Source organism: Notothenia coriiceps, unplaced genomic scaffold, assembly GCF_000735185.1.
Source record: "Notothenia coriiceps isolate Sejong01 unplaced genomic scaffold, NC01 NC01_scaffold00002270, whole genome shotgun sequence".
Classification (NCBI taxonomy): domain Eukaryota; kingdom Metazoa; phylum Chordata; class Actinopteri; order Perciformes; family Nototheniidae; genus Notothenia; species Notothenia coriiceps.
Genome location: NW_011334971.1, coordinates 85642 through 96594, shown reverse-complemented (window position 1 = coordinate 96594; position 10953 = coordinate 85642). Strand labels below are relative to the sequence as shown.

Below are 10953 nucleotides of genomic sequence, written 5' to 3'. Positions count from 1 at the left end.
TTCGGACCAATGCCCCCTCAATGGCCTGATGATCTGTGGAGAACCATGACCAACGACAGGTGACATCAGTGATGACAGTAGGAAGAACCCTGATGAGGACATCACACACACCTACCCCCACCGTGAGGAAAGGACGCTGGGGCACAGCGGCCTCTCTCCCCCACGCCTACCCCCTCCTTGAGGAAGGAGGATGCCTGGGGTACATAGCGCCTTCTCAGCCTCACCCTACCCTGAATGACACTAGGTGTGACAGCAGGGGTGCCAACCCAGTTTAGAGGCGAGAGCCATATTGTCCTTCCCTGCGTTCTGCAAGAGCCACATCATACAGATAGGCACACATGCTGTGTGTATGTCCGCCCCACCGTCTCTCTCTCCTTTCCCATCAGTCTCTTCCTCTATGTGCCAGTCCTCGCTCACACATAGAAATGAACATCTAAACAGTTAAATAATTGACCCCACACTCAGACACACCCTCCGCTCGACACAGAAAATCACATACCGTCTGCTGCAGTCAGAATTCTTGTTAATGTCACACACCATGACCTGAAAATGATACTTGACCTCTCTCTACCAGTTATCAAGACCAGAGGCCAGTTACTCAAACAATGACATTGTATTTAGTTCATTACTCACTCACTGATACATATCTCAACTTTAAATAACTGTGACTGACAGAAGTTGTTGAGAGATGCACTTACTCAAACACTGATGTTGCTTCTTGAACTAAGTGAACATTCTGGAATGATTAGCCTTGAACAATCCTTAAAAATGTGGCTGTGAGGAATATGTAAGACACGTTATGATGTAAACACAGACCCATCGTGAGACAACTAAGGTGGATCAAACACTCGCTATGGATCGGTATATTGCAGTTAAATCTAAACCTATACATGAATAAACTGATCTCGGAACACTTTACCTAATGCAGCATTAATATAACCCACATGACACTGACAGAAGCTTTGCTGACAGAGCATGCACTTCTCTATTTTTTATCTTCATTTACATCGCATACACGGCCTGAAAGCAGTGAGCACTTCGTGTACCAGCAACCAGCTTTCGTGAGCACTGCACTACTCACACACTCCACACACACACCTACCTACAACTACAAAAGTGGATGCCGTTTAGGGTTGAAAACAATTAGATTCCCAGAGTAAATTTATTCTGTGTACGGTTTATCATTGAGTTATTATCTTATACAGAAGGCAGAACTCTCAACCTTCACTGCACATTGCGAGAGCAGTATATAAAGCCATGCTCTCATCGGTGCTGCAGATCGCATTCTGATTAGGCTAAAATCAGCTTAATCTAACATGTATGAAAACTCTGTAACTTGATATGAGGCCTGGGATACGTGTGTTAGAGTAGTTGTTTTACATCGGGACATTGTGAACTGGATACATATAGAAATCGCATAAAAACACACAAAATACATCAATCTTCAACCTATTATGAATTGAAGTTCACAAACCATGGTTTACGTGTCAACACTCACTAAATTTCTTTCTTTGTTGATGTTCATATACTGTTATCTCTGATTAAACTAAATGCTATTTTAGTCCCACTTCCTTCCAACTGGACAGATGATCATCGTACCAAAGTTCATTAGTTCGAAACAACCATAGTCCGACAGGATTCACTTGGCTTCCTTAAGTACAAAGGTACACAAGTTAACAAAATACTACATTTATTTGTTCATGTGTTCCTCACACTATGATTGATACCATTACATCAGCATTTCGTCTACATATACAGAGGCCAATGTAACTGTGTCCAAGTTCTGACACCCATTTGCAACATCTCAAGCTGGCCTCACTATCTTTGTCGTCTTAATGATTCTATAACTAAATTGTAGCTTAAATTGAACTCTTTTCCATCACCCAGCTTGTCACAGGAGTCTCGATGTTTCGTCACACCTCTGAATGTACCTTACATACAGCAATCAGCACATATAAGCAAAACATACAAGTGTGTCCAAGTTCCCGACACCCTGTGCATACACCGTCACGACTGGCTCATATCAGTATCAGAATCCTTTATTGTCCCCGCAGCGGGTGACATTTCCCGCTTGTTACAGCTTCAAAGTGGCATGTAGCAGGCTAATCGAAATGCATACCACCGAATAACTAGCATATTCAAATATACTGATTATAATATATATTTAAAAACATTTTAGAAGGCCTCCACGAAACTACTCTTAATGTAGAATTAAATTGTGAAGGATATTGTGTGTAATGCGTAGTTGATTGCTATCATGTACATTATTCACCCACAAGGATCTATGGGTGGGGTATCCGTTCCGTAAGGACATTTTAGTTAACAAGTGCTGAAACCGGACTTCCTGTGATGTGATATCCGAAACAATTTTAAAAGAATAAAATAATACTTTATTCCGAATGTGTGCTTGCTTTTCTTCTCTTGAAAGTCATCACATAACGGCATGTCAATAACGGTTCGGCTGCATTAAACAGCTATACATATCTGCCGTACGTTCTCTATTTATAGAGCCCTGATGGACTTGTAGACAAACAGGAAGATGACAGTCGCCGAAACTAAATATGTACGTGATCATGAAATTATCAGCAGCATTAAACAACATCTTGCATTTCTTTTCACACATACGTCTTGCAGTATCATACTAATTCGGCTGATTTTTTATATTTGATCCAATTGGTAGATAGGCTGGTATCTTAACACCATAAAGTGGTGCACAGCTGATCAGAAGGGACACCTAGCATTGTGTTAAACCTCACCTTAATGATTTTATTATTCTTTATTATCTGATACTTAATAGAGAGACACAGTCAAGATACACGTAATAAGTGCTTATTTAAACATTAAAGAATACTTTGGGTTAAGGTAATTCTACTTTGAATAAGAAAAAAAGCTTTGGGGTATACATATTTAAGCCTGACAAAGTACTAATATATTGCTTTCCTGCAATGTTAACTACTGTATGTGTAAGCACTTATTTTAACTGATATTATACATATGTGTATTATACTCTTATAAGATTATGTAGATAGTATAAGAAATGTGCAGAATATGACAGTTTAATGGTGGAGGTATACACACATATTGATAGATGTCTTGTGATGCACTGTTGAGGAACCTGCGACCAAAGTTTTTCATCTCCGACCTTGTCAGGTATTGAACAATCAATAAATAAAGAACACAGAATTATTAAATATAAAACACAGAATTTGTGTGATTATACTAAATGGTTTACAAATAAACACCACTGCATATTTACAACTGTTACACATGCTGCTGTAACGAAAAAATGTCCAACTTGGGATCATAAAGTATATCTTATCTTAAGATGATCGATGCTACTGCTCATATTTACAAAATGTGCCTCTGAACCTTGACAAGTGCATGTTTCAGGCTTTATCAATGAACAACAGGAGGGGTCACAGACATAAGACCAGCTGTTAAATAAAGCTCTTCTGACCTTAGCTGTCATGTGGGTATATATTAATGCTGCCCATTATGGGCACAAGCAATTTTCACCCATTTATTATTTATATGTTTTACATTTGAGTGTTTCCTATCCCCTAAACCTCCAGGGATGTACACAGTTTTAATACTGGCAACTTCTTATTATGTTCTTAAAACGTCTTTTAAAACTACAATTCCCAGTAGAGACGTGCCATAGAACATGTTGCGAACATGGTTGCGAAACATACAATAGCCAGCATGTGTAGTTGTGGGGACGGGGGTGGTGGACCCATCCGAATTCAGTTTTGAATAGTCTGCCGTGGTTCCATCCCATTTCAAATTGCTGCCTGTTCGGCGCTCGGCGTAACCCACGGCGCACTGCCACTCAAACATCCAATCACAGAGCTTGAGGACTCGTCACGGGGTTTGTCAAACATAGCGGAGAGAATACTTCTGTGTGTATGTTTGTGTGTGCCAGGTGTGATTCACATGGGGGGATGGGCACATAAGGGGGGGAAACACATCTAGTGTATGTGTGTGTGTGTTGTATCTGATCCGGATGGTTACTAATTCCATTTCTTTATGGCGGTCATTGGTGTTAAAAAGTTGACTAAATCATCAAAAATTCAATGAAAGTGCTGATCAGCAATTTTATATGTTCAAATGTCTACTGTGAAGGAGATCATAAACCTTAATGCAATCGAATCTAAAACAAAAAGTTTTGATTGATGACAGTATTAAATCGGTCAGATTTGACCCGAACACAACAGGAGGATCAATGACCTTATTTTGTGTTGACTTTGTTGGAGTTTTGTCAGCTAGGAAGTCAAACTGTTTTGTTGTTATATATCGGTGTGTATTTCAGATCTACATTTTTGTCCTTTTGGTACAAAGAGCATGTGTTGCGGTCATGTTGCCATTAAGAACAAACTGAAACAGAAATTCTCATGTTGTCAGATTGGTTTATCAAGAACTAGGGAATATCGTTTTAGCTCCTTAATCTCAGTAAAATGCACACTTATGGGATACAACTAGGTGAAAAGATTACATTGCCTACTCCTAGATCTAGTGCCACTAAAGTCCTGTTCAATCTGTAGACCATTCGGGTCAATATAAATACAATTAATGCAAAGCTCCTTTACCCTTGACTCAGCTCTCCTGTGTCTGACTCTGCACACCCTGTCCATTCTGGTGCTGTTACCAAACTACATGTAACTTTCATGACAGCAGCCGAGATGTTGCAGCCCCAGCAGACCAGAGCATAAAAGATTGCTTATGCCATCACAGAGTCATGGAAGGTCTGAAGTAGTGCCCCCTGCACTCCAAAATACCTGTCTCCTCAGCAGATACAGTCTGCTCTGTCTCTTCTTGTAGATAGCAGCAGTGATCCGACCAGTCCAGTTTATTGTTCAGATTAACACAAAGGTACTTGTTGGATTTCACAATCTCAATCCCTAAATATTTATAATATTATTTCATGGGTTATATCTATTTGAAATGTGGTGTAGTAGTGTCTCATGACACAATATTGAAGCATTTGACTCCATGTTGCAAAAAGGGAAATGTTTTAATAAAACAAATCGGTATGCACTTTTAAGAGCCTTCTTCAATTTCTTCTCTTCTCCACACACACACACACACACACACACACACACACACACACACACACACACACACTACACACACACACACACACACACACACACACACACACACACACACACACACACACACACACACACACACACACACACACACACACACACACACACACACACACACACACACACAAATGACACTGAATTGACTGGCAGGCTCCCAGGTGACTTCCCATTTTCTCCCACTGAAAAACACAATGAATAAAAACAACCATAAGATCATTGCATGTGCCACAAGATAATTTCATATGCATGGGTTATCATAAAACAACAAATTACTTAGGGTCAGTTTTGTAGAAGCCTGATAGTAAACTAGTTATGAAGTAATACATTTATTTATAACGCAGTCTAAAAAAAAGCTAACCAAAGAGCTGTGTTCTCACCATGATGCGCAAGGCAGCCAGCAGACCATTACCTCCTCTCTTCCCTACACACGGGCACACAAACAGACAAAAACAAGTGTTAGCCATATCAGCGACTACGGGTAAATGCATTGCTGCTTCATGCTCTGTCAGTTTCAACATCTTACCTTCTCTACCCTTCTGTCTTTTATTCCGTTGTAGTTGAATATCTGCTGCCTTGAGCATTTTCTGCAGCCTGAAATGGTGCAAATAAGAAGTTATAAACAAATGAAGAAAAGGTTTGGACATCCTCCAGACGAATATTTGATTAATGACTTTCATATAGGAAGAGAACATTAGCTAATCTGCAATGTGGCCTATTTGTGTCCAACTTCCTTTTTGTTTTATTTCATGAAACATAATTTCTAACCACCTTATAAATAAAGACAAGTCATTGAGCAAACCTTTATGGTTTTTTATGGTTATTAAAAAGAGAGGGATTATGGAAACCTGGATCTGATATCTTGTGTGCAAAAGGACTTGCGCGTGAAATGGGAGAATAGTATACAGCTATTTATTTGTTCAGTAGGATGTACCACAAAAACAAAACATACCCTTATTCTTCTTCTTCATCCCTTCACCTGTGGTACTGCTACACCCATTTGCTACGAGGTAGCAAGTCTTGGAGAGGAGGAACGCTCTGTGGGCAAACCTGTGACAGATGTAAGAAAGTTAAATGAGTGACGGTAGAGACTGGGGCATAGATAGCATCACAACCTCTGTGGGCTATAGATGATTTTTGCCCTTCATGTTCCTGATCTACTGACTTCAAATATGCAGTATGTCAAAATGTATTATGCAACTTAAATAACTTTCATAATATTTTTTGTTAGCGTCCAACTGTGACTTTATGACAAATCACACCCTATTTATGGAAAGACGGTTTCCCTAAGATATCTGTGAATTGTGATGTATTTGTTTTTCTGTTGTATATGTAAAATGACCTTGGGTTCCTTGAAAGGTGCATTTAAATGACAAGTGCTATTATTATAAACCATGATGCCAGAGGGCAAATAACACTCAACACTCATTATTCATTATTTAAAATGTAATGAATCACACAAACAAAACACTAACCCTTCTTCCTCTTCCCTGGCTGGGACACAGCCGATGGTGAATAGGTGCTTGCAGCTGGGACAGGGATGAGTGTCAGGGTTTACATCTCCTCGGATAGGTTTCCTACATAGAAGTAGAAAGAGTAGAATGGATGTACGCCACCTTCTTCAATGTACAGAACCTCCTATTTTACTGGAATTTGCGATGAACTATGCTGTGCTACTTACCAGAGGACTTGGTGGGGGTGTCTGCGGTGGCAATGGCGACTTCTGAAAAAGAAAAGGTTACAATTTGTAAAACATACAAGTTGCTGTTAAAAGTGACAATGACTTTGAAGCTTACAAAAATAACACAAGTTTATATTGCATCAAGTACAACCACTCAATGCACCATGCAAACATAATTTTACCACAGAAAAAGGACACATTGGTCTCTAACCCCACCAATAGGAATGTCCTCATAAGTGCTAATAAAAGTAATGACATTAAGTTCTTAGGCGTTATTTGTCTCATTAGGCAGTTCAACAAATGTCATTTTGAATGGTCAGCTCCTGGCTGTTTATAAAATCCTAATATAACGAATATAGTCAGAAAACAATAAAAAGAGTGGTACAATAGACTTCTGCAATTACTTGATGTGGCTGGCGAGTTTTCCGCAGGAGGCTGTGGGGTTTCGGAGGCTGCTGCAGGCTCTGTATGACTCCAACCTAGATTAAAGAAAATAAGCTTTGGATAGCATCAACAACATCATGTAATTCACTAGTTCTCCCATTTGTATGCTTGATTTAAGGAAGAGGTGTAAGTTAATTGCTGTCAATTACCCCTATGGGCTCCTCCTAAACTTTATTAAGAAAACGACATCTAAGTGTCTAATTTCATTTCCAATGACATTATTGGTTAATTCTACAAAAATGTAAGTTACAGTACTACCTACTTAATAATTTCTTTATTCACTTTAACAGACAACAATACCTTTCGCAACAAATTCAAATAACACCTCCATCCTTCGGAGGCAGGTGGAGGCATTGCTGCTGACATTGCACCTTGGCATCATTACTTCGCAGGTCCAGTCCTTCTTTATTCCAGGCCGGGCTAGGAACAAGACGCCTCTGGCTCCAAGGCCTGAAATTTTTCCAGCTTCCAACAAACCAAAATATACATTATTTCAGAACAATTATGCCCTGGTTATTTGCAAAGGCAAAACCAGTTGTTAAACATAAATCACATACACTGCTTGCACAAATATTCAACCCTATGCAATAACAAAGACTTTTTTTTTTATGCATGCATTAACAGTCTTAAGACTGTTGCGATCAGCAAGTAGAAGCTTTGAACATTATTCTGCATTGCATTTCTCATTTCTCTTGGCGGAATTTACACTGTATATATCATCTAGGTTTGTGGAGCAGCACTGTGGTTTATGAACAGTGCCATAGATTCTAAGTGGGATTAAGTTTAGAGCCATTCTACAACATAAACGTCGCAATTTTTGATCACCTGCAGTATTTTTTCTTGTGCTTGGGGTAATTGTACTACTAGAAGGTGAGTATTCACTTGGATGCCTTACAAGTATACTAGATGTTCTGCTGTTGCACACAGGCTCAATCACAGTACTGAGATAATATCTCTATTTCTAAAGTACACTGTGGAGTATTTATAGGGGTTCTATAAGATATAATTGATTATGGTATTCATAATTAGGTTTCCATTAATGTGTATAATCACCTATAACTATTTTTTGTTGTGATTAGCTTAGAATAAGCCCTTCATATATACATAGCGAGCCGGTCTATTTCACTCTCTTCTCTTTGCCGTGTTACTACAGTAATTCAATCGGAAGAAAAAAACACTGGCTCTAGAGAAGGCCTTTCATGTTGTTATGGCAATGGATGGCCACTGTAGGTTTTTGTACACGCTTATAAAGGGAGAGGTACTCAGTTGGTTGCAATTTAGAAACCTCACTATTACACAGTGTACCTTTCAATTACATTGAATCAAATTCAGCGATGATTCGCCAAAGTTAAATAAACATAACTTATCCCTGTGTCTACAGTAGTTGTATTGACAGGGAGCAGACACACTGATGAAAATGTCTATTTCGAATGTAAGTTGAATTGGATAAATGATTAAATAGTGCAAATGTATTTAGCTGTGTTCTGACACAGTGCTTTAAAACTTGAATGTACATATAGTCACATTTTTTTTGGGGCACACAGTTCATGCAGGTCATGAAATCTGCATAATGTGCACCAGCTCAAAGCCCATTTCTACCTAGGGCTTTGAGCAGCAGATTTGTATTACGTAATTATGATCAGATATGGTCAGATATTACATTTCTGTATCAAATGTAAAAAAAAAATCCAAATCCAGAATGAACAAGTACAGGGCTGTTATTAATTATGCATGCAGGCCAACAAAAAAAAAATCACATACCACCAATGCAGCTTGATCCCTCAGGTGGGATGAAGTTTTATTCTTTTTTTGTGCCTGGACCCAGGTGTTTGCTTTCGTATCAAACTTGTCCATTCGTTTGCTAAGGCACAGTTTGCTAAGGCACAGTTTGCGGGGCTGAACCGCCTTACAGAATTTGCAAGTTTTGCATGCCACATTCAGTGACATGCAGCAGCTTGAGCAATGCCTCGAAGTGGAACCTGGTCCTGGCATTCTTTTGGAGATAAAGACAAATAAAAGACAAGGTCATTTAAAACTGGGTTTCAAATTCAGAATGCAATCAAATACAAATATTGACAAATTTTCCTTTGTCTAGTCCGTGACTGTAAGTCCCTCCCCAAGCTACAACAAAAACTGTATCCTGTTTAGAATAGAATAAAAACACTTGCATTTGTATTTAATTTGAGTAAATTAATTTAGCATCAATGCAATAATGGCCCCTTACTTAGTTTTAGTACAGTTTCAAAGCAAAGCTAAAATTCAGCGATAAAATATTATGTCATCCAAACGTAAGGTTACACAACTTCTACTATCTTACAAGCTTGACCATGACATTGCACTGTAAAAGCATTATCTTGAATTTGACGAAAATATATGATAATGTTAATCTGTTGAAATCCTATATATAAAATTGTTTTTATAATAAAATCTAGAATTATAGCAGTACTACAGTATAATACACTGCAACGTCGTCTACTGTGTTACCAGCTCGAATAAGACCATTTTAAATGTCCCTGTAAACAAACTCCTCTAGCGGACGAGGCAGTAGGCAGGCGGGCGTTGCTGGAAGGGTCAAGAAGGGAATATTTAAGGTACTAGTTTTAAAGGATGTCGAATTGGATGGAGATTGGGGAGAAGAGGTAATAAAAGAATAGAAGTCCTTAACACGTTAAAAGGTTCAAAGAGTACTTTCGGCCAATAGGGGGGTACGGCATATGTGTCCCGTGACCCTAACACTCTTTATCCCACGTCCATCGAAGGCCACGGCACTCAGACAGCTTCGGTAGACGTAGGAGCTAGGAACGGTGTATGACAGCCCCTGCCATCGGCAGGAGAGGCGCCAAAACGAGTAACACGGATGCTAAGCACGGCGCTGAGCTCACGCGCACGACCGCGCATAGTTCTCCCAGTGAGAGGTTGGAATTTAACAGCATCCGTATATTGACCGCACGTCCAGAAATCGGTACAGTCGGTCGCCAATATAAGCGCGGGCGGCCGAGTACGCATAGAAACTGTGCTACCAGATTGGGACAAGCAGGTCCAACCATTGGAAGCCCAGGCCCATAATTTACGGCGAGGGAGCGATGCAGTCCCAACGGGGGCAGGTACAGGCCCGTTTCGGGACCATACGGGTCCTGCGGGTGGACATGCAGGTCCTACGGGGCATGCAAGGCCTACGGGGCATTAATCCCGCCAGGCCCTACGTGGGCGGCCAGCAGGCCTTTCGGGGCTATGCAGGTCCTACGGGGCATGCAGGTTCCTGCTGGGGCATACAGGCCCCCTACGGGGACATACAGGCCCTGCGGCGACAGTACAGCCCTCGGGACATTGCAGGTCCTTCCTACGGACGCTCCCGGGTAAACTCATCAGATTTAGGGGCGGCCGGTAGTCCGTGATTGGAGAGTAATGAGGTATCTCAGAGGTGACGTAGGGCTTCATTCTAAAGTAGTGCTAAGCCATGAGGTAATGAAAGTGAAGACAAACGCCCGAAAGTAGCGGCTTGCCAAGAATTAGGGAAGAGCTGCTACTAATAGGAAATGTTTGGACCCCGGAGAATTAGCTGATTTGTGGTAAAATAAGTGACACATATAACAGTAGTAAATCATAAGTAACATACATTACACTGCGGCTCATTATTTGTACGACTAAGGTATGTGTTTGCCGCCCAAATAGTGCCGGTTCTGCACAACTTGTACCACTGCAAAATGGTACGACCCTCTGCAC

General features: G+C 40.3%; 1 long non-coding RNA gene across 1 annotated transcript; it reads right to left on the bottom strand.

The window, feature by feature from the left end:
* Positions 1 to 6615: 6615 nt before the first annotated feature.
* Positions 6616 to 8347, bottom strand: LOC104966886 (uncharacterized). The gene is made up of 4 exons (XR_800693.1): positions 7531 to 8347; positions 7191 to 7265; positions 6787 to 6828; positions 6616 to 6682 (listed from the first exon to the last, which is right to left on the bottom strand). It is a non-coding gene; the product is annotated as an uncharacterized lncRNA (long non-coding RNA).
* Positions 8348 to 10953: the final 2606 nt, after the last annotated feature.